The sequence below is a fragment of the Alosa sapidissima genome, chromosome 1 (assembly GCF_018492685.1).
Source record: "Alosa sapidissima isolate fAloSap1 chromosome 1, fAloSap1.pri, whole genome shotgun sequence".
NCBI lineage: Eukaryota > Metazoa > Chordata > Actinopteri > Clupeiformes > Clupeidae > Alosa > Alosa sapidissima.
This window is the reverse complement of record NC_055957.1, coordinates 28,976,911-28,998,771: the sequence shown is the minus strand read 5'-3', so window position 1 is coordinate 28,998,771 and position 21,861 is coordinate 28,976,911. Positions and strand designations below refer to the sequence as shown.

Below are 21,861 nucleotides of genomic sequence, written 5' to 3'. Positions count from 1 at the left end.
TATGGATGTACTATCGATATGAGCTAGGATACCTATACAAACGAGCTATCGTAACACCCCCAATTATCACCACTTTTGTTCAGAAATTTTAAAACAACGTTGTTTTTTAACACTTCAAAATAACATTTACTAAATGAACCTTACATTTTTCAGTAGCCATAGTTGTGTAGATTTGAACAAAATCTGGTTTGGTTCTTAACGGGAGCATTTACTGCCTGAAATATCCGATTTTGTTTACCACGCTCGGAGTTATAGTGCTGGCCTGATGGGTCGCCTATTTACACCGTTTCAACGGCACATGGACGGTTAGACCGAGAATTCTCGTCGTGAAATTAAAATTCCACTGGAGCTCCAAGCGGTTGTGTACACGCCGCCTTACAACACTGTTTACAGCTCCTCGAGTCACGGTCAAATGTCATTTTTGGTACATAGCTAATTTCAACCCAGTCTCACGTCTGAACGTGTCACTGTCACGTTAATTAATCTATTGGGACGTGTTGTGTAACACGTTTCCTTGTTAAAAAACGTGTTGAGCAGGACGTAATTATCGTGTTACTATCACGTTGTATTTCGCATTCAATGAGCCAACAGAACCACGTCATCTGTCAAAAAAGCCCGACCCAAAATGGCCAGAATGTTATTTGATGCTTTTGACGTGCAGTTTCATACTCTTAAGCCTGCTTTGAGTTGTGGGTTAGAAGGAGCCACCTTCTAGCTAGCAGTTTTAGAAGGCTGAACCCCAGAATCCAGAAACAAGAACCGAGCAGGGACGGAGAAAAAAGAAGAATCCAAATGGGAAATGAGGTGAGCCTTGCTACTGCCGCTAGCATGATCATTTTCCTAGCAATTGAGCAATACATTTTAAAGTTGATTTAACATGAAATAGTAGCCTATGCATGGGCAATACTGTGAATTCAGAGTAGGCTTGCACAACTTATAATTTAGCAAACGTGCATGATGTAATGTTACGTTAATCTGTAAAACAGCTGTTGTCTGTGTAAATTAACATTGTAGCCTAATATTGTTAGGGTGGGCTAAAGCTAACAGCTGGGAGGTAGCCTATCAGCCAGGCATGTATAATCGATAATCATGATGAACGTGAATAGATTTCGTTGCGAAAACGCGCATTGTTTTAGGCCACATATCAGCTATAAAACAATTGTATTCTGATACAGCAGTTCTCAGATGTTAGATATTCACTTATATTATAATATAATTTTGTATTTCTTTAACCTGATTAAGAGAAGGGTTTAATTCAATAGAGAATTGCAATGTGTGTAGCCCATAATATTAGAGATTAGATTAGGCTAGATTTAGATTAGATTCAACTTTATTGTAATTTAAAAGAGTAGGCTACAGGTACAGAGCCAATGAAATGCAGTTGACATCCAACCAGAAGTGCAAAGAAGCAGTTATGTAGACGATCAAGATTAATTATGTACAACAGTTAGATAAATAGGCAAGTTTTCCAGATGACATGTGTACAGTGACAGAAATAGCCTATACAGTGAATATGGAATGTGTGTCTAGCCTATAACAAAACAAATTGATAATAATACATAATAATGATAATAATAGCAGTAATTACAGTAGGCCACTCGCACTGTTATTGGTGACGTGTCTGTTTCCTATTATTCCATGCCACTCTCCTACTGTCTCCTTTACTGCCCTGCGCCACTTGCCTACTGTCCAGCACCACTCGTCTACCGTCTCCTATGCTGACCCACGCCACTCACCTACTGTTTCCTAACACAAACTGTAACATTAAGCTGACACAATCTTGCTGCACGGATACTTATCTGCATGCAATCACTATTGCCAGCTGTTATGAGTAAACATTATATTGGGACACCAATATATTTCTAATTCACGGGCAGTGTATTTGCTACTGAAGAAAAGGAGAACACATAGTAATTGTTCTTGGATGGGGATTTAGAGTAAGGTTTCTATTGATCTTTTTCAGATAAGGCCTCTTCATTTTCAACTGTGAAGGATCTACATGGACTTGGTCTGGATAGCCTTTCCTGTTTTGATGAGCCAGTCGGTATGTATTTGACATTCTTTAGGATAAAAGGAGCCATATGTTATCAAAAATTCTACACCCATATGTAGAAAAGCTTTATTGCTGTTTGTTATTGTTGTTGTTGAAAACTACGTTGAATGTAAAGATATGCATATGTCCCTTGGGAGGAGAGGGATGAGTGTGGATGATTGAATTGTCCAACAGACATAAAAATATGATTGTGTATGATTGTGTTTGTGTCTGTATATGATTTTTTGTACTTGTTGCATTTTAAGCATGCATACTTTACGCCATGGTGGTCTAAATTGTCTTTATTGCCACTTGCAGGGTATAGAGGGAAAACCCTATATGAGCCCCAGGGTGAGTAGTGTATAATTACTTTATCCCAAGATTGATTTTCGTAGAAAGGTGTTCAAACCAAAATCAAACCAAAATCTTCTAAAATAATAGATAGATAGATAGATAGATAGATAGATAGATAGATAGATTTATTATTTGTCCTTTCGGAAAATTGTTCTGCGCCATACAGTAGACAGTTAGACAAGACTGAATACAAGACGGAATATAGACCAGAATTTCCCTCACCCCAACCGCCCCCACCCTACCACACTCCCACACATACACAACATCAGGGCAGAAGGCACAGACCCCACTACACATTTATAGAATGATAAAGTGCAGTTGTGCATACTGTGATAGTCCAGCTGGAAAGAAAGTGCATGGTCCTGCAGGTAACGTCTTGTTCATCAATGTAATGCTAGTTGGAATGAATTACCTACTGGCTCAATTTGTTTGGAAAGAAGGTAGCCTGAACCTCCCTGATGGCAACACCTCATATGCCTGGTGTATGGGATGTGACATATCTCTATTATTTGCATGACCTTTCTTCAACACCCTTCTTTCACAGGTCGTAGCAATGCTGTCTGGTTTTTGCCCCTCAATCTTGCTGGCCATGTTAACTATCTTGCTCAGTTTGGGGTTTTTTTGGTCACTGACAAAGAGAAATACCAGGTAACACAACAAAAAAGTAGCATGCTCTCCACAAATGAATGATAGAAAAGTAATATATCTCTATCCACTCTAAATTGTCTTAGTTTGCACATAAAATGCAGCCTCTGCAGCCCCTTTTTATAGATGGTGTTGGTATTACTGTCCCAATTCAACTTATTATCTATTATTGTGCCCAGAGGCGATTCTAGAGTCTGTGGGGGCCCCAAGCAAAAATTCCAAGAGGGCCCTACCGACAAGTGTTATCACCATTATGTTATATCACCATTAGGTTATTATGTTAAATAATAAAAATACAAAAGCGTATTATAAAAATTCTTATATTTTGACATGTACTGCAAGCTGGCAGCTCGACTTGCCTTACAGTATGCGTGTGTAGATCAGACTGTCCTGAATCTGGCAAAATCATTGCCGTGGTGGAGGGATTCTCTGGGGCTGAGCAATTTACAGACATATGTGGTGTGCGCCTTACAGAAATAAATGGCATTTTTTTTAATTTAGTGATGAAAAATGACCTCTCTGCGCTCTATATCTGTGACACGAACTGATCTGACCTGACTTGACCCGAGTTTGCGCGTTAGCCTGTGTGCCTATGTTGTATGCACTCATAATGGTTCTCTACAACAACTTTTTTAACTGCATTGCCATGAACAAAGTAGAGGCAAAAACGGGGTTTCTTTGTTGAACAAATTGGGATGCAATGTGAGCCTTGAATTGGATGCCACGCAGGAATTTGCTAGGATCTGAAAACCGGATTATGAACATGCTTTGCCATAGAGAAACACACGATAAAGTTGCATCATAAACATGCTTTGTCATAAAAACAGACAAAAACGTGGGGTAAGTCCAGCAATATGAAGTTATTATTTTGCTATCACTTCGTCTGTTGTATAACCCAGAAGGATATACATGGTACCAATGGATAGCCCTGTGTCTCTTCTTTCATCTGAGATGCTTGCCATATCTATGCGATCACGGGTCCGCAAGTAATTCAAACGAGAGTAATGGGTGCGCAGGTAAACGCAAAGAACTGTAGACTGTAAATATGATGCAATCTGATTTAATTTCATGATTTTTCCCCCCATACCCATACTTGATCGTACAGGCAAGTGTGTAGTCTCGTTGGAAAGCCCCACTTCTGCTCTTAAAGGTTTCATCTCGCTGCGATGAACAGTTCCGGAGCAATGTAACAAAGAAGAAATGTTGTGTTTTTGGAGCACTTTGGAGCACTAAAAAATTAACGTGTATGCTTGGTCCTTACTGCATCGTGATTAACATGTTATGGCTGACAGCCCTATTACAAACATAACGTTAACCGTCTCCTTGCTTAACTAGTTGTAACTGTTACTGTAACTAGCTAGCTGAAGTTTACTGGCGTATAGATGTAGCAAACCATGTTCAATCTTTCTGTCAATTAACATTAGCCTAACTTCATTGAGTAGGCTAAATGCCAAACTCCGATGTTGATCCGTCATCACTGCATCCTCGATTGACGTTTAGGCTACCACAGTAGCCTAAATATGTGCGGATTCTTTTAACTCTTTTGAACTCAGATCCGCTGTTTATAAGGCCATAGCATAGGGCCTACATATGTACAGATGTAGCCTACTGTTTGTACAACAGGACAGGAGCACGCAAAATAAATATATCATTCAATCTCTATGGACGAAATTCTCGCTCGACCCACCGGCAAACGCGCTGAGACCAGGTCGGGGGCCCCTTAGTGGCTTGGGGCTCCAAACAGTTGCCTGCCTTGCCTGTTGACAAGGTGCGCCTCTGATTGTGCCTAAGTACTTGTACTCGACTACAATCACAACATCCTCACCATTTTTAACCATACACTGGGGGGACTGGCTCCCAGTTCTGTACTGTAGTCTTTGCTTTGTATTTGCTTTGTTTTCTGTATATTTAGAAGAAGACAGCTGGACCTACACCATTTCGCAAATTGATCCACCCAGGCCCTGTAGTTGGTCTCCTCGCTATTCTGTATTAATCCCACTATTGCTGTGTCATCTGCAGATTTTATGAGTTATGTAAACGCTTTAAAAACACCGAAGAGCCCCGTATAAGAGCCCCAGTGTGATAGGCTGGTTGCTGTCATGTGACACATCACTGTTAAATCATGATTGACAATTAAATAAATCATTGTTCACGACACGTTATGGTTAAATTATCTAAATGAATGCGATGGTGATACAATCCTGCTTTTCAATTAGTTGACATGGTGTTTGACATTAAATTATAATGAGGTCAGTTTCATGTAATAAGCTATTTGTTTCTTTGGGTCTGGGTAATTGAAATTAGCAATATCTTAGTTCAATTCAATGTCTTATAATGGTAAAAGATGTGGACAAATACATGATAATTAGCCAAATAAATCGTTGTTCACGACACGTTATGGTTAAATTATCGGAATGAGTGTGATGGTGATACAATCCTGATTTTCAATTAGTTGAGATGTTGTTTGACATTAAATTATAAGCAGGTCAGTTTCACGTAATAAGCTATTTGTTTCTTTGGGTCTGGGTAATTCATGTGACAAAAAATTCTGTTATAGGCTACTACCGTTTTTCTGAAAAACAAAGCAGTACAACATTTCTATCTCCAAAATAATGCATTGTATGCATGTGTGTACTACGTAGTGCATGCAGCTTTTAATGTTCAAAGTAGCCTATACTGATTTTCCTGCATAAGAACTACAAATACTCCTCCAAAACTACAGTGTTGACACTTGAAGTTGTGGAGTTATATTTTAGTAGCCTATTCTATAATAGCATAAATACCCACATCGGTTTTACCCTTGTCTCACCTGTATACAACATATGTCTATGAATTGCAGTAGTGATCAAATGAAAAAGGAAAGAAAGGTGTCCTGATGTGTTGTTTAGGGATGGTCCTGCAATGTTTTCTCGACATATCTTTATGTCTTTTTTTTCTCCCCTCTACTTATGTTTTCACAGATCCTTGCTCCTGATATCCTGATGTATGGGTTGCACTTCATTATATGACTCCAACAGAACACTCACAGAAAGGAGAGTGGTGCCAAACTACAAGACAGCCAGCATGTAAGCAAGGCCTTGTTTGTCCTTGTTTGGCTACTCATTTGTCTACTTCCTGAAGAGGCTGAAGCATGCTGGCCTTGACACCTCAGTCACACTAGTGTGCCCCGGCACAGTGGTTGAAAAACACTGACCTAAACCATATATTTTCTGAAAGCCTATAGCCTCTAGATGTCAATTAATATACATTAGGACATGTCCCACCTTTCTACTGACTTTGACAATATACAAAATAGTGCCATGTATACATTTATATCCTCCAAAGTTTGCAGGAAGGTGGGCCATGTGCTAGTGTATGTTAACTCACATGTACAAGTGACAGGCTTTAAGAAAATATATGGTTTGCATGGCTGAAACTGCTTTGCCTTTGTGTTGGAGCTCAAAATGTTCTAAACATATCTTAAATTTCTCTCTTCTACTTATGTTTTCACAGATCCTCACTCCTGATATCCTGATGTATGCATTCCATTTCATTATATGACTCCAACAGGACACCTACACAAAGGAGCTGTTAAAGCAGTGTCCTTCTACAAACAACAAGACAGCGAGCATGTAAACAAGGCCTTGTTTGTCCACTTCCTGAAGGGGCTGAAGCATGCTGGCCTTGACACCTCAGTCCTTGCTTCCATTTACAGCTGTGTTGTGGAGCGCATTCTCACATCCTATGGTCTGCAGCGGGTGGTGTCATCGCGTTATTTATCATCGTTTGTGTAAATCTTACACATCTTACACAAAAGTCTAAAATAATCTAAACTTCATTTACTCTCCATGTATAGATCAAGATAGACTTGCAGAACAGGCTGCAGGGCAACAGTCTGATAGCCTGCATGAAAGCATAAATGGTCCGCACTTGTTAAAGAGTGCAATTATCAAAGGGCCCTTGAATTGTGTTTTTTTAAACCAAGGAGGATGGCTGTAGCGATGCTGTCAGCTCTGCCATAAGCAGTGACTGTGATTACGTTTGCACATTTTGAAAATGTTGTTTTTCTTTCTTTTGCATTCTTTTCCACTTCATTGTTGTATAGTTTGTATAATGTTTGTTAAAGTTGCACACATTAATTCACTGTTCTTATTTGTAAAAAATTGTATAGTGTGGTATAGTTTGTATGGTGGAGTCTTTATTGTATCGTACAAACAAGAACACCACACCCCACCCCACCATACCACTTTGACTAACCAATTTTCTGCAGGAAACCCTGGAGGCTTTCTACATGTATTTTGTTAAACATAGGGGTTTCTATGGTAGTGGTTGCTAAGCTATTGCTAGGGTAACTGAGAAGGTTGCTATGGTGTTGCTACAGGATATATAGTGGTTGCTATGCAGGTTTATAGGGTAATCATGCTGGTTGCTAGGTTGGTGATAGAGTAACTGAGAAGGTTGCTAGGGTGTTGCTAGAGTAGATATGGTGGTGGCTATACTAAATTAAGTGGTTGCTATGCTGGTTGCTAGGGTAATTGAGATGGTTGCGAGGCTAGTCATGTTGGTTGACTATCAAAGTGGTTGCTAGGTTGGCATTGTACAGGTGGTTGCTAGGTTGTTGATAGGGTAACCAAGAAGGTTGCTAGGGTGTTGCTAGGGTAGATATGGTGGTTGCTATTCCAAATAAAGTGGTTGCTATGCTGGTTGCAAGGTTAATCATGTTGGTTGCAATGGTGGTTGCTCGGTTGACATTGTGGTGGTAGTTGTGAGGTTGTTGGTAGGGTAATTAATATGGTTGCTAGGTTGTTGCTATGGTTCTTATGTTGGTTGCTAGGTTGTTGCTAGGGTAACTTAGAAGAATTTTGTTCAGCTAATACATTTTGGCCTACACTATTAAGGGACAGCTGAATTGACCATCTAAACCATATATTTTCTTAAAGCCTATAGTCTGTAGATGTCAATTAATATGAATTAAGACATGTCCAACATTCCTACTTACTTTGGTGCATCATATAGGCTTAAGCAATACTGCTATTTTTGCTCTTAGACTATAAAAATCCATAATCACTTAAAAAACGCAAATTTTTTAGTTTTTGAAAGTCAATTTCTTTAAATCATGCTTGAAATTGTAACCATATTCTTTATTGAGTTATGTTAATTGACTATAATACTATTGTATTGTCATCCTTCTTTGGGACTTGAGTACTTCAATATCCCCTTCATGTATCAATGTACATTAAAGCATATTTGATAGTAAAGGACTGTAAATAATTACTTCAATTGTCTTTCACTTGTACTGGTTCTATATGTTTGGACCACTGATTGACTGCACTCTGGTTTTCATCAGCAAGGTCAAGGCTTAAATTAACCTCAGATAAGTCTGTTTTCATCACATGCATTATATGTGCTAATGTTGTGAAGTAATTGGTGTGACCCTACAAAGGCCTGTCTGACCTATGACCTAATAACCTAGGGTTAGTAAATATGGGATCGGAGTGAAATTACTTCACACATTCAGAAACCTCAAAGTGAAATGACCTCACACATCCAGGAAGCTACAGCAATACAAACTCAGCTACAGGTCTCAAATACGGCAAACCAGTTGCCAATTTCTATGCCCTTTATATCAATTTGTGCCACATGTTATTAGTTGAAAATTACTGGTGTAAGCTTATCTGACCTGTCTGACCTTTGCAATTCATGGACATGTACACATTGGTTTCACATTTCTAACAAGAATATGACTGATTAAATTTGACATGTAACATCCTTGGATGACACAAAATATAGTGAAATGGACTCAACCCTCACATATTCACAGACTCTGTAGCACCCCCTACAAATCCTTTTTTTTTTTTTCAATCTTTGGCTCCGCCTCCTGGCAACACACAAGCAGTTATATTTGAGTGTGTAGTTAAATCGCATCTCACATATTCACAGACTCTATAGCACCCCCTAGAAATCCAATATTTCCTATATTTGGCTCCGCCTCCTGGCAACACACAAGTCATTAGATGTCCCAAATTTGACAAACTAGTTTGTTATCATCCCGTGTATCAAAATATGTGCCACATGTTGGTACTATCTTGAATTAACTAGTGTAATCCTATCAAGGCCTGTCTGACCTATGCAAATTATGGCCATCTAAACCTAGGGTTAGCATTTCTAACTTGCATACCTCATAAACAGACTAAATTTAGCATGTGACATCTACCTATGACATAAAATATATGAGATACGTAAAATCACATCTCACACATTCATAGACTCTATAGCGCCCCCTAGAAATCTACATTTTCCAATCTTTGGCTCCGCCTCCTGACAACATACAAGCAGCTAGAGGTCTCAAATTTGACAAAGAAGTTTGTTATCATTCCCTGTATCAAAATATGTGCCACATGTTGGTACTATCTTGAATTAACTGGTGTAATCCTATCAAGGCCTGTCTGACCTATGCAAATTATGGCCATCTAAACCTAGGGTTAGCATTTCTAACTTGCATACCTCATAAACAGACTAAATTTGGCATGTGACATCTACCTATGACATAAAATATATGAGATACGTAAAATCACACCTCACACATTCATAGACTCTATAGCGCCCCCTAGAAATCTACATTTTCCAATCTTTGGCTCCGCCTCCTGACAACATACAAGCAGCTAGAGGTCTCAAATTTGACAAACACGTTTGTTATCATTCCCTGTATCAAAATATGTGCCACATGTTGACATTTCATGAAATAATGGGTGTGACACTTACCTAGGCCGGTCTGGCCATATGGGTGTCTCAATTGTAGTTTCTGAGTATGTCCGGTGCATCAAACTTGCCATGGCAGGTAAGATCAGTGAAATTGGGTTTATTTCAGCACAGCACATCTCTGTGTATCATATTCAATCAAAATATGGATGTTTTAATGGTTTGTGTATGATTTAAGAACTTTTGTTGGTCAACATCTGTCAAAAAATGCTCTCTGAACGGCCATTTCTGAAGATTTCTTGTGCATCAAAATTCCCACAGCACCTTAGATTAGTGAAATTGGGTTTATTTCAGCACAGCACACCTCTGTGTATCATATTCAATCAAAATATGGATGTTTTAATGGTTTGTGTATGATTTAAGAACTTTTGTTGGTCAACATCTGTCAAAAAATGCTCTCTGAACGGCCATTTCTGAAGATTTCTTGTGCATCAAAATTCCCGCCGCACCTAAGATAAGTGAAATTGGGTTTATTTCAGCACAACACACCTCTGTGTATCATATTCAATCAAAATATGGATGTTTTAATGGTTTGTGTATGATTTAAGAACTTTTGTTGATCAACATCTGTCAAAACAATGCTCTCTGAACGGCCATTTCTTAAGATTTCTTGTGCATCAAAAGTACCACAGCACCTAAGATAAGTGAAATTGGGTTTATTTCAGCACAGCACATCTCTGTGTATCATATTCAATCAAAATATGGATGTTTTAATGGTTTGTTTATGATTTAATAACTTTTGTTGGTCAACATCTGTCAAAACAATGCTCTCTGAACGGCCATTTCTTAAGATTTCGTGTGCATCAAAAGTCCCACAGCACCTAAGATAAGTGAAATTGGGTTTATTTCAGCACAACACACATCTGTGTATCAAGATCAATCAAAATATGTAAGTTTGTGATTGCTTTAAACAGGGGGTTGTCCAATACACATAAAACAAACAGCAAAGGTATATGCTAATACAAAGCAGCACTACAGGCACTAAATAATAATTTACATTTGATCAGATTCACTTTTATTGTCATTGTGCAGAGTAAAAGTACAAACAGGGTTCCCACTCTAAGTCAAATGTAAAATTCTATGACTTTTCCCTGACAAAACACCTGAATTTCCATGACTTACAATATACCGACCAATGATTTCAGAGCACCCGCATCAAGAGTCTTTTACTTTTTTAGAGCGGGAGATGAATAAATAGGCATTGAATTAACACAGTTGGGCTACTCAAGCAAGCTGTAAAGCTAATAACCAGATATACACCAATACTATGTGGAAATATGTTATGCATTTTGGCTAGTACATCATAAACTACTACGACAAAATTCCCTGATATTCCATGACTTTGCCCCCAAAATGATAAAAATTCCCTGACTTTCCATGTCTGGAATAGACTTCTATTACCCGTGGGAACCCTGTACAAAGCAAAAGTGCAATGTGATATACAAAGTATAGACAGATGGTGCATAGGCAGGACAAGAAATACTGTATAGTGTTGTGTAGACAGTAATATGCAGTTGGTTTACAGCAGGTGGTTTAGAGTAATATACATTAGATATAAATATGGGCAGTGTATTAACAGAACATATGAGAAAAACAGAATAAATATGGATATTCAGTATGAACCATATAGACAGATATGTGCAGTGTGGTAACAGTACCATTGTAGCGCAGAAACAGTAACATTATAAGAGCATGAAGAGCAGTAGAATATGGTTATGTATAATTGTAATTACAGTATGTGCATTTGTAAATAAATAACACTATGGGTGGGATAGGGTATTTGGGGGCTTAGTTAATTGGTTGTCACCGGTGGGGTATACTACGAAGCACGTTAGACATATCTAGGTTATGTCTACATATCGAGGCTTGACAAAGCCTTGACTCAGGGGTATATGTTAAGTGATACTACGATAGCAGTTATGTGATATATTTGTCAAACTAGGCTTCCAGCTCAGATCTGTGCGCGTTCTCGGTGTTGGGATGACGTTGGCCAATCGTGAAACGTGGAGACGCACGTTTTAAAAACAATTACAAGACCGCCTCTATTTAAAAACAATTACTTCCGCATTTATGAGCGATAGCTTAATCTACACTGCGGTAATTTTTTGTGTCTAACCTATAACATCAAATAAATCAACTGTCATCAGTTGTTGTATGGTATGCACGTCCATAGTGGGATATCTGCACGCACAGCACTATTAAAGTGCATCCGAGATCCAAAATGTTAGTAGAGGTGGAGCTCCACCTGTACGATATATGACAGAATCCTACACGTGAGATAACTTCGTTTCTAAGACAATTGATTGGTCAGTGGGGCGGTAGATTACACGATTTGAGCTATAACTTAGCACATAACCTCCTCCCGACCAGGTTTGGTTGACAGCATAAGATACCATGGTGATACAGCGACACTAAAACAGATCCACTTTCGTGTCACAGCATACCCTGGCTTTGAGCGCAACATACCTCGCTAACCGACTAATCGAGATTCGTAGTATACACCACGGGATACAGAGCTACAGTCCAGTCGGGTGACAGCCACAGAAAAGAAGCTTCCTCTGAACCTGCTGGTTCGGGTGCAGAGAGACCTGTAATAATAATAATAATAATAATAATAATAATAATAAAGACAGTAATATTTTTCAAGACCATAGAGAATGCTGTACTCCAGTCTTGAGGCGATAAGGGCATGGATGAGAATGATGCATTGTTGAGCCGTCTGGTCACAGTAACACAAGACCCATCCTGTCAGACTAGGCCAGAAGTCCCGTCACCGGAATGATGTAGAGGACTTTGAGACAGTCATGTGGCGCCTTTGACCAGTGGTCACAATACAGAGGACCCCTGGCCAGTCAATGAGCAGTGCTTGACAAACATCATGTGTAGAAGACCCATTTTGCAAAACGATGTAGACACCCATCTATTCTCAGGAGCAGTCCTTCTATAACGGGCAGGAACAGCTGCAGAAAAATCCCCGGGCTTTGCCTTGCTCCTTCCTGGCATGTCTTTCTGCTTTGGGGATAACCAAACAGCTGACAACCTGGAAATTAGAAATAGAGATAAAACAAGTGTACAAAGAAAGAAACTACAATCTCAGTGTATCTCTTGACATGTTCAAACATACTGATGACTATAAAGTCCACTTATAAAATGCAGGTCTATGCCTTTCAAATAGTGTGCCAAAGTATTTAAGGAGGGTGGGCCAAGTCCTAGTATGGTTTAGGTGGTTGAATCAGCTGTCCCTTAATAGTGTACGCCAAATTGTATCAACTGAACAATTTGTTTCTCGACCTACAATATGGGCCTATGTATGCTTTATCATATGCCAGAGTAAATAGGAAGGTGGGAAATGTCTTAATTAATATTAATTGACATCTAGAGGCTATGGGTTTTCAGAAAATATGTGGTTTAGGTGGTCAATTCAGCTGTCCCTTAATACACTAGCACATGGCCCACCTTCCTGCAAACTTTGGAGGACATAAATGTATACATCACACTATTTTGTAAATTGGCGAATGAATGGGGCATATGATTTTGAGCTCCAACATAAAGGTAAAGCAATTTTAGCCATGCAAAGCATATATTTTCTTAAAGCTTGTCACTTATACATGTGAGTTAACATACATTAGCACATGGTCCACCTTCCTGCAAACGCCGTATGATGCACCAAAGTCAGTAGGAAGGTGGGACATGTCTTAATGTATATTAATTGACATCTAGAGGCTATAGGCTTTCAGAAAATATATTGTTTAGGTGGTCAATTCAGCTGTCCCTTAATAGTATAGCCCAAGATATATCAGTTGTACAATCGGTTTCTCGATCTACAATATAGGCCTATATACGCCTTATGATGCACCAAAGTCAGTAGGAAGGTGGGACATGTCTTAATATATTTTAATTGACATCTAGAGGCTATAGGCTTTCAGAAAATATATGGTTTAGGGGGTCAATTCAGCTGTCCCTTAATATTATAGCCCAAGATGTATCAGCTGTACAATGCGTTTCTCGATCTACATTATGGGCCTATGTACGCCTTATGATGCACCAAAGTCAGTAGGAAGGTGGGGCATGTCTTAATGTATATTAATTGACATCTAGAGGCTATAGGCTTTCAGAAAATATATGGTTTAGGTTGTCAATTCAGCTGTCCCTTAATAGTATAGCCCAAGATGTATCCGCTGTACAATGCGTTTCTCGATCTACAAAATGGGCCTATGTACGCCTTATGATATGTCAAAGTCAGTAGGAAGGTGGGACATGTCTTAATGTATATTAATTGACGTCTAGAGGTTATAGGCTTTCAGAAAATATATGGTTTAGGTGGTCAATTCAGCTGTCCCTTAATATTATAGCCCTAGATGTATCAGCTGTACAATGTGTTTCTTGATCTACATTATGGGCCTATGTACGCCTTATGATGCACCAAAGTCAGTAGGAAGGTGGGACATGTCTTAATGTATATTAATTGACATCTAGAGGCTATAGGCTTTCAGAAAATATATGATTTAGGTGGTCAATACAGCTGTCCCTTAATAGTATAGCCCAAGATGTATCCGCTGTACAATGCGTTTCTCGATCTACAATATGAGCCTATGTACGCCTTATGATATGTCAAAGTCAGTAGGAAGGTGTGACATGTCTTAATGTATATTAATTGATATCTAGAGGTTATAGGCTTTCAGAAAATATATGGTTTAGGTGGTCAATTCAGCTGTCCCTTAATATTATAGCCCAAGATGTATCAGTTGTACAATCGGTTTCTCGATCTACAATATAGGCCTATGTACGCCTTATGATGCACCAAAGTCAGTAGGAAGGTGGGGCATGTCTTAATGTATATTAATTGACATCTAGAGGCTATAGGCTTTCAGAAAATATATGGTTTAGGTGGTCAATTCAGCTGTCCCTTAATATTATAGCCCAAGATGTATCAGCTGTACAATGCGTTTCTCGATCTACAATATAGGCCTATATACGCCTTATGATATGTCAAAGTCAGTAGGAAGGTGGGACATGTCTTAATATATATTAATTGACATCTATAGGCTATAGGCTTTCAGAAAATATATGGTGTAGGTGGTCAATTCAGCTGTCCCTTAATATTATAGCCCTAGATGTATCAGCTGTACAATGTGTTTCTTGATCTACATTATGGGCCTATGTACGCCTTATGATGCACCAAAGTCAGTAGGAAGGTGGGACATGTCTTAATGTATATTAATTGACATCTAGAGGCTATAGGCTTTCAGAAAATATATGATTTAGGTGGTCAATACAGCTGTCCCTTAATAGTATAGCCCAAGATGTATCAGCTGTACAATGCGTTTCTCGATCTACAATATGGGCCTATATTTAGCACAGCGACAACCATATCTAGCAAAATCACAGTAAAAGTAATGTAAAAGTGACGTAAAATACCTGCCAATTGTCCTCTGTATCCACCGCTGCAGTAGACCATGATGTGAGGATGCACTCCATAACACAGCTGTTAATGGAAGCAAGGAGGCCAGCATGCTTCAGCCTCTTCAGGAAGTAGACAAATGAGTAGCCAAACAAGGACAAACAAGGCCTTGCTTACATGCTGGCTGTCTTGTAGTTTGATACTACTCTCCTTTCTGTGAGTGTTCTGTTGGAGTCATATAATGAAGTGCAACCCATACATCGGGATATCAGGAGCAAGGATCTGTGAAAACATAAGTAGAGGGGAGAAAAAAAAGACATAAAGATATGTCGAGAAAACATTGCAGGACCATCCCTAAACAACACATCAGGACACCTTTCTTTCCTTTTTCATTTGATCACTACTGCAATTCATAGACATATGTTGTATACAGGTGGGACAAAGGTAAAACCGATGTGGGTATTTATGCTATTATAGAATAGGCTACTAAAATGTAACTCCACAACTTCAAGTGTCAACACTGTAGTTTTGGAGGAGTATTTGTAGTTCTTATGCAGGAAAATCAGTATAGGCTACTTTGGACATTGAAAGCTGCATGCACTACGTAGTACACACAAGCGTACAATGCATTATTTTGGAGATAGAAATGTTGTACTGCTTTGTTTTTCAGAAAAACAGTAGTAGCCTATAACAGAATTTTTTGTCACATGAATTACCCAGACCCAAAGAAACAAATAGCTTATTACGTGAAACTGACCTGCTTATAATTTAATGTCAAACACCATCTCAACTAATTGAAAAGCAGGATTGTATCACCATCACACTCATTCCAATAATTTAACCATAACGTGTCGTGAACGATTTATTTGGCTAATTATCATGTATTTGTCCACGTCTTTTACCATTATAAGACATTGAATTGTACTAAGAAATTGCTAATTTCAATTAACCAGACCCAAAGAAACAAATAGCTTATTACATGAAACTGACCTCATTATAATTTAATGTCAAACACCATGTCAACTAATTGAAAAGCAGGATTGTATCACCATCGCATTCATTTCAATAATTTAACCATAACGTGTAGTGAACAATGATTTATTTAGCTAATTATTACGTAGGCTATTTCTCCACGTCTTTTACACTTATAAGACATTGACTAAGAAATTGCACTGATTTCGCGTGATTCTAGCTGTTTTACAGCATGAAGGAGTTTTGGTCAGGATAAGTATCTCTATATTTTGTTCAAAACAACAAAAAACAACTATTTGTTATAATTATTATTTACTAAATTTACGTAGTTTAACTTACCTTACCCCACACGGCTCTACAATGTGTTTCCGCTTTCTTGTGGTGGCGTGTGTCACATGACAGCAACCAGCCTATCACACTGGGGCTCTTATACGGGGCTCTTCTGCGTTTTTCGAACGTTTACATACCTCATAAAATCTGCAGATGACACAGCAATAGTGGGGTTAATACAGAATAGCGAGGAGACCAACTACAGGGCCTGGGTGGATCAATTCGCGAAATGGTGTAGGTCCAGCTGTCATCTTCTAAATATACAGAAAACAAAGCAAATAATAATAGACTACAGTACAGAACTGGGAGCCAGCCCCCCCAGTGTATGGTTAAAAATGGTGAGGATGTTGTGATTGTAGTCGAGTACAAGTACTTAGGCACAATAATAGATAATAAGTTGCAATGGGACAGTAATACCAACACCATCTATAAAAAGGGGCTGCAGAGGCTGCATTTTATGTGCAAACTAAGACAATTTAGAGTGGATAGAGATATATTACTTTTCTACCATTCATTTGTGAAGAGCATGCTACTTTTTTGTTGTGTTACCTGGTATTTCTCTTTGTCAGTGACCAAAAAAAACCAAACTGAGCAAGATAGTTAACATGGCCAGCAAGGTTGAGGGGCAAAAACCAGACAGTATTGCTACGACCTGTGAAAGAAGGGTGTTGAAGAAAGGTCATGCAAATAATAGAGATATGTCACATCCCATACACCAGGCATATGAGGTGTTGCCATCAGGGAGGTTCAGGCTACCTTCTTTCCAAACAAATTGAGCCAGTAGGTAATTCATTCCAACTAGCATTACATTGATGAACAAGACGTTACCTGCAGGACCATGCACTTTCTTTCCAGCTGGACTATCACAGTATGCACAACTGCACTTTATCATTCTATAAATGTGTAGTGGGGTCTGTGCCTTCTGCCCTGATGTTGTGTATGTGTGGGAGTGTGGTAGGGTGGGGGCGGTTGGGGTGAGGGGAATTCCGTCTTGTATTCAGTCTTGTCTAACTGTCTACTGTATGGCGCAGAACAATTTTCCGAAAGGACAAATAATAAATCTATCTATCTATCTATCTATCTATGATTTTGGTTTGATTTTGGTTTGAACACCTTTCTACGAAAATCAATCTTGGGATAAAGTAATTATACACTACTCACCCTGGGGCTCATATAGGGTTTCTCCTATAGACCCTGCAAGTGGCAATAAAGACAATTTAGACCACCATGGCGTAAAGTATATAAGCATGCTTAAAATGCAACAAGTACAAAAAAATCATATACAGACACAAACACAATCATACACAGTCATATTTTTATGTCTGTTGGACAATTCAATCATCCACATCCCTCTCCTCCCAAGGGACATATGCATCTCTTTGCATTCAACGTAGTTTTCAACAACAACAATAACAAACAGCAACAAAGCTTTTCTACATATGGGTGTAGAATTTTTGATAACATATGGCTCCTTTTATCCTAAAGAATGTCAAATACATACCGACTGGCTCATCAAAACAGGAAAGGCTATCCAGACCAAGTCCATGTAGATCCTTCACAGATGAAAATGAAGAGGCCTTATCTGAAAAAGATCAATAGAAACCTTACTCTAAATCTCAATCCAAGAACAATTACTATGTGTTCTCCTTTTCTTCAGTAGCAAATACACTGCCCGTGAATCAGAAATCAGAAATATATTGGTGTCCCAATATAATGTTTACTCATAACAGCTGGCAATAGTGATTGCATGCAGATAAGTAACCGTGCAGCAAGATTGTGTCAGCTTAATGTTACAGTTTGTGGCATTGGACAGTTAGGAAACAGTAGGTGAGTGGCGTGGGTCAGCATAGGAGATGGTAGACGAGTTGTGCTGGACAGTAGGCAAGTGGCGCAGGGCAGTAAAGGAGACAGTAGGAGAGTGGCATGGAATAATAGGAAACAGACACGTCACCAACAACAGTGCGAGTGGCCTACTGTAATTACTGCTATTATTATCATTATTATGTATTATTTATGTATTATTATCAATTTGTTTTGTTGTAGGCTAGACACACATTCCATATTCACTGTATAGGCTATTTCTGTCACTGTACACATGTCATCTGGAAAACTTGCCTATTTATCTAACTGTTGTACATAATTAATCTTGATCGTCTACATAACTGCTTCTTTGCACTTCTGGTTGGATGTCAACTGCATTTCATTGGCTCTGTACCTGTAGCCTACTCTTTTAAATTACAATAAAGTTGAATCTAATCTAAATCTAGCCTAATCTCTCTAATATTATGGGCTACAAACATTGCAATTCTCTATTGAATTAAACCACTCTCTTAATCAGGTTAAAGAAATACAAAATTATATTATAATATAAGTGAATATCTAACATCTGGAGAACTGCTGTATCAGAATACAATTGTTTTATAGCTGATATGTGGCCTAAAACAATGCGCGTTTTCGCAACAAAATCTATTCACGTTCATCATGATTATCGATTATACATGCCTGGCTGATAGGCTACCTCCCAGCTGTTAGCTGTAGCCCACACTAACAATATTAGGCTACAATGTTAATTTACACAGACAACAGCTGTTTTACAGATTAACGTAACATTACATCATGCACGTTAGCTAAATTATAAGTTGTGCAAGCCTACTCTGAATTCACAGTATTGCCCATGCATAGGCTACTATTTCATGTTAAATCAACTTTAAAATGTTTTGCTCAATTGCTAGCAAAATGATCATGCTAGCGGCAGTAGCAAGGCTCACCTCATTTCCCATTTGGATTCTTCTCTTTTCTCCGTCCCTGCTCGGTTCTTGTTTCTGGATTCTGGGGTTCAGCCTTCTAAAACTGCTAGCTAGAAGGTGGCTCCTTCTAACCCACAACTCAAAGCAGGCTTAAGAGTATGAAACTGCACGTCAAAAGCATCAAATAACATTCTCGCCATTTTGGGTCGGGCTTTTTTGACAGATGACGTGGTTCTGGCTGAAAGCGAAATACAACGTGATAGTAACACGATAATTACGTCCTGCTCAACACGTTTTTTAACAAGGAAACGTGTTACACAACACGTCCCAATAGATTAATTAACGTGACAGTGACACGTTCAGACGTGAGACTGGGTTGGCTAATTTAGATACACCTATGTTGTGGGTGGTTGCGTTTCTATAGGAGTCCGCTGTCTTGGTTTGTTTAGAAATGGATATTAAGTGACACATACACGCAAGACGGTGGAAATACGGGACCGGTGGAAATAGGGGGAGTTACGATACCACTATATCGTCGGTTTAGGTAAGGCATCACAATACATGATAGGCTACACAATCAATGGTGGTGGGAAAAACAGTGGCTACAGGTCGTTCCTGAAAGTCACAAACAAAACCATCAGTTTCCTGCCCACTACATGGTTTACATGATATATAGGTTACACAGTCAATACACAACAGTTATACATTCCCCTTATTAAAATGTACCACAGCTTTAATTAATTTACCTCTTTAAAATCCCCCGCAACTGCACGCATTTAGTCGGCTGACCTCTTGCTCGGAACCAACAAATCCAAGCGAACTACGGTTTAAAATACATACAAAATCATTCGTTGGTAAAACACTGTTTGTTACAAACAAGGCAATGAAAAATATTTTACTACCTGCAGATAATGTTGCACAAAAGCCCAGGGGAGCAAACGGGCAGGATGACTGCAGTGTACCGCTCTGTTAAATCACCGCCGGCCAAAAATCCACCCGCAAAACAGTGCCCTCACCACTGTGTTTGCCGCGCCATTCAATTTTAACAAAGGGCCTGCAACCCGGTAGCTATCTACCTGCTACAACAGGTCACGTGAATGACACGTCAGGTGAATGAATCAGGTGACCCCCTAGCCTTACCCCACTCCTACCCGTCACAAGTGTATAGGAGTCAATATAAATTTAAGTTACTTGAACAATACCTATAAGCTGAGTATAAGTTATGTACATTAGCTAATCTGCACTACAATTAGCATGATTGACCTCCTTGGCATGAAGTGGCTATGCATGAACATAATCTGCATAACTACAACTACTAATAGAGACTAAATGAGAGACTAAATGATTACTGTCTTATGCGCTAAGTGTTTTTTGATAGGCTAATCATGGCAGTAGGCTCCATGGGTATCTGTGACATTTTAATGGAGACATGTATGTTCATTTGGGAAGATGCACAAAAAGAGATGAATTAACTGTATAATGAACAAGCAACCCCTTCTAGTATAAATCCTCTGTTGTATTCCCTATATACGACTGTATGGCTGCACGCGAGTCCAACATCATTGATAAGTACACTGATGACAAAGCAGTGGTTGGCCTCATTTCTGACACCAGTGAACAGGCTCACCTGAATAAGGTAGATAGACTAGTACACTGGTGCCAGGACAGCAACCTCCTCCTCAACGTTACTAAGACAGACAGAGGAGAAGTTTATGGATGCAGGTGCATATCAGCAGAAGGTAAAATGAATGGCTCTCAGGTGGAGAAACTTTTGATTATCTGAATATTACTGAAGACCTGATGTGGACCAAACACACTGATTCATTCGTGAGGAAGGAACAGCAGCGTCTTTTTCAAGAACTTCAGACTGCTCTGACAACTGCTAAAGAACTTTTACAGATCCACTATTTATTTTTTTGAGCATATTTTTTGGCTTTTTACCTTTATTGTGACAGGATAGTGAAGACAGAGACAGGAAGCGAGTGGGAGAGACAGTTTGGGTGGGATCGGGAAATGACCCAGGTTGGACTTGAACCCAGGTCCCCGTGGGCACTTCGACCCAAATGTGGTACGGGAGCTGTGGCCAGTTGCGACACAGCACCCCCCACAGATCCACTATTGAATGTGTTCTTACATGCACTTCAGCTTACATCATATAAGCATATTAATTTTACATTTATGCACATTTTATTATATAACAGTAAAACTGATCTTTTAATTAATTTCTTTGTTTTACGTATTTATATCTACAATGCACACTACATAGTAATCTAAGCCAGAACACTACTTTGTATAATTGTATATGACAAATAAAACTTTATTTGTCTTAACTGGTTTTGATCAGATAGACAGAACGATTTGTGTAGCCTATGTATGCGTGCTGATGGGCCATGGACATATTTTTGAAAATTAGTGTGTGTGTGTGTGTATGTGTGTGTGTGTGTGTGTGTGTGTGTGTGTGTGTGTGTCTGGACCCCGAGAGAGCTATGTCATTGTGAGCCAACAGACACATTAATCACAGCAAATGTCACGCCTGTCCGACCTTCCCAGACCCGCGACACAGCAGCAAACACGAGGCAGACCACACCACACCACATCGCATCACACCGCCGCCGCAAAGCACTGAGAGTGACAGGTGCTTC

General features: G+C 39.1%; 1 long non-coding RNA gene across 1 annotated transcript; it reads right to left on the bottom strand.

Annotated features, from left to right (window-relative positions):
- Positions 1 to 12,155: 12,155 nt before the first annotated feature.
- On the bottom strand, positions 12,156 to 20,361 carry LOC121714753. Its single transcript, XR_006033417.1, has 9 exons — positions 20,122 to 20,361; positions 19,966 to 20,039; positions 19,241 to 19,834; positions 17,974 to 18,054; positions 17,634 to 17,666; positions 16,482 to 16,619; positions 15,348 to 15,452; positions 15,188 to 15,254; positions 12,156 to 12,809 (listed from the first exon to the last, which is right to left on the bottom strand). It is a non-coding gene; the product is annotated as an uncharacterized LOC121714753 (long non-coding RNA).
- Between the last annotated feature and the right edge of the window lie 1,500 nt (positions 20,362 to 21,861).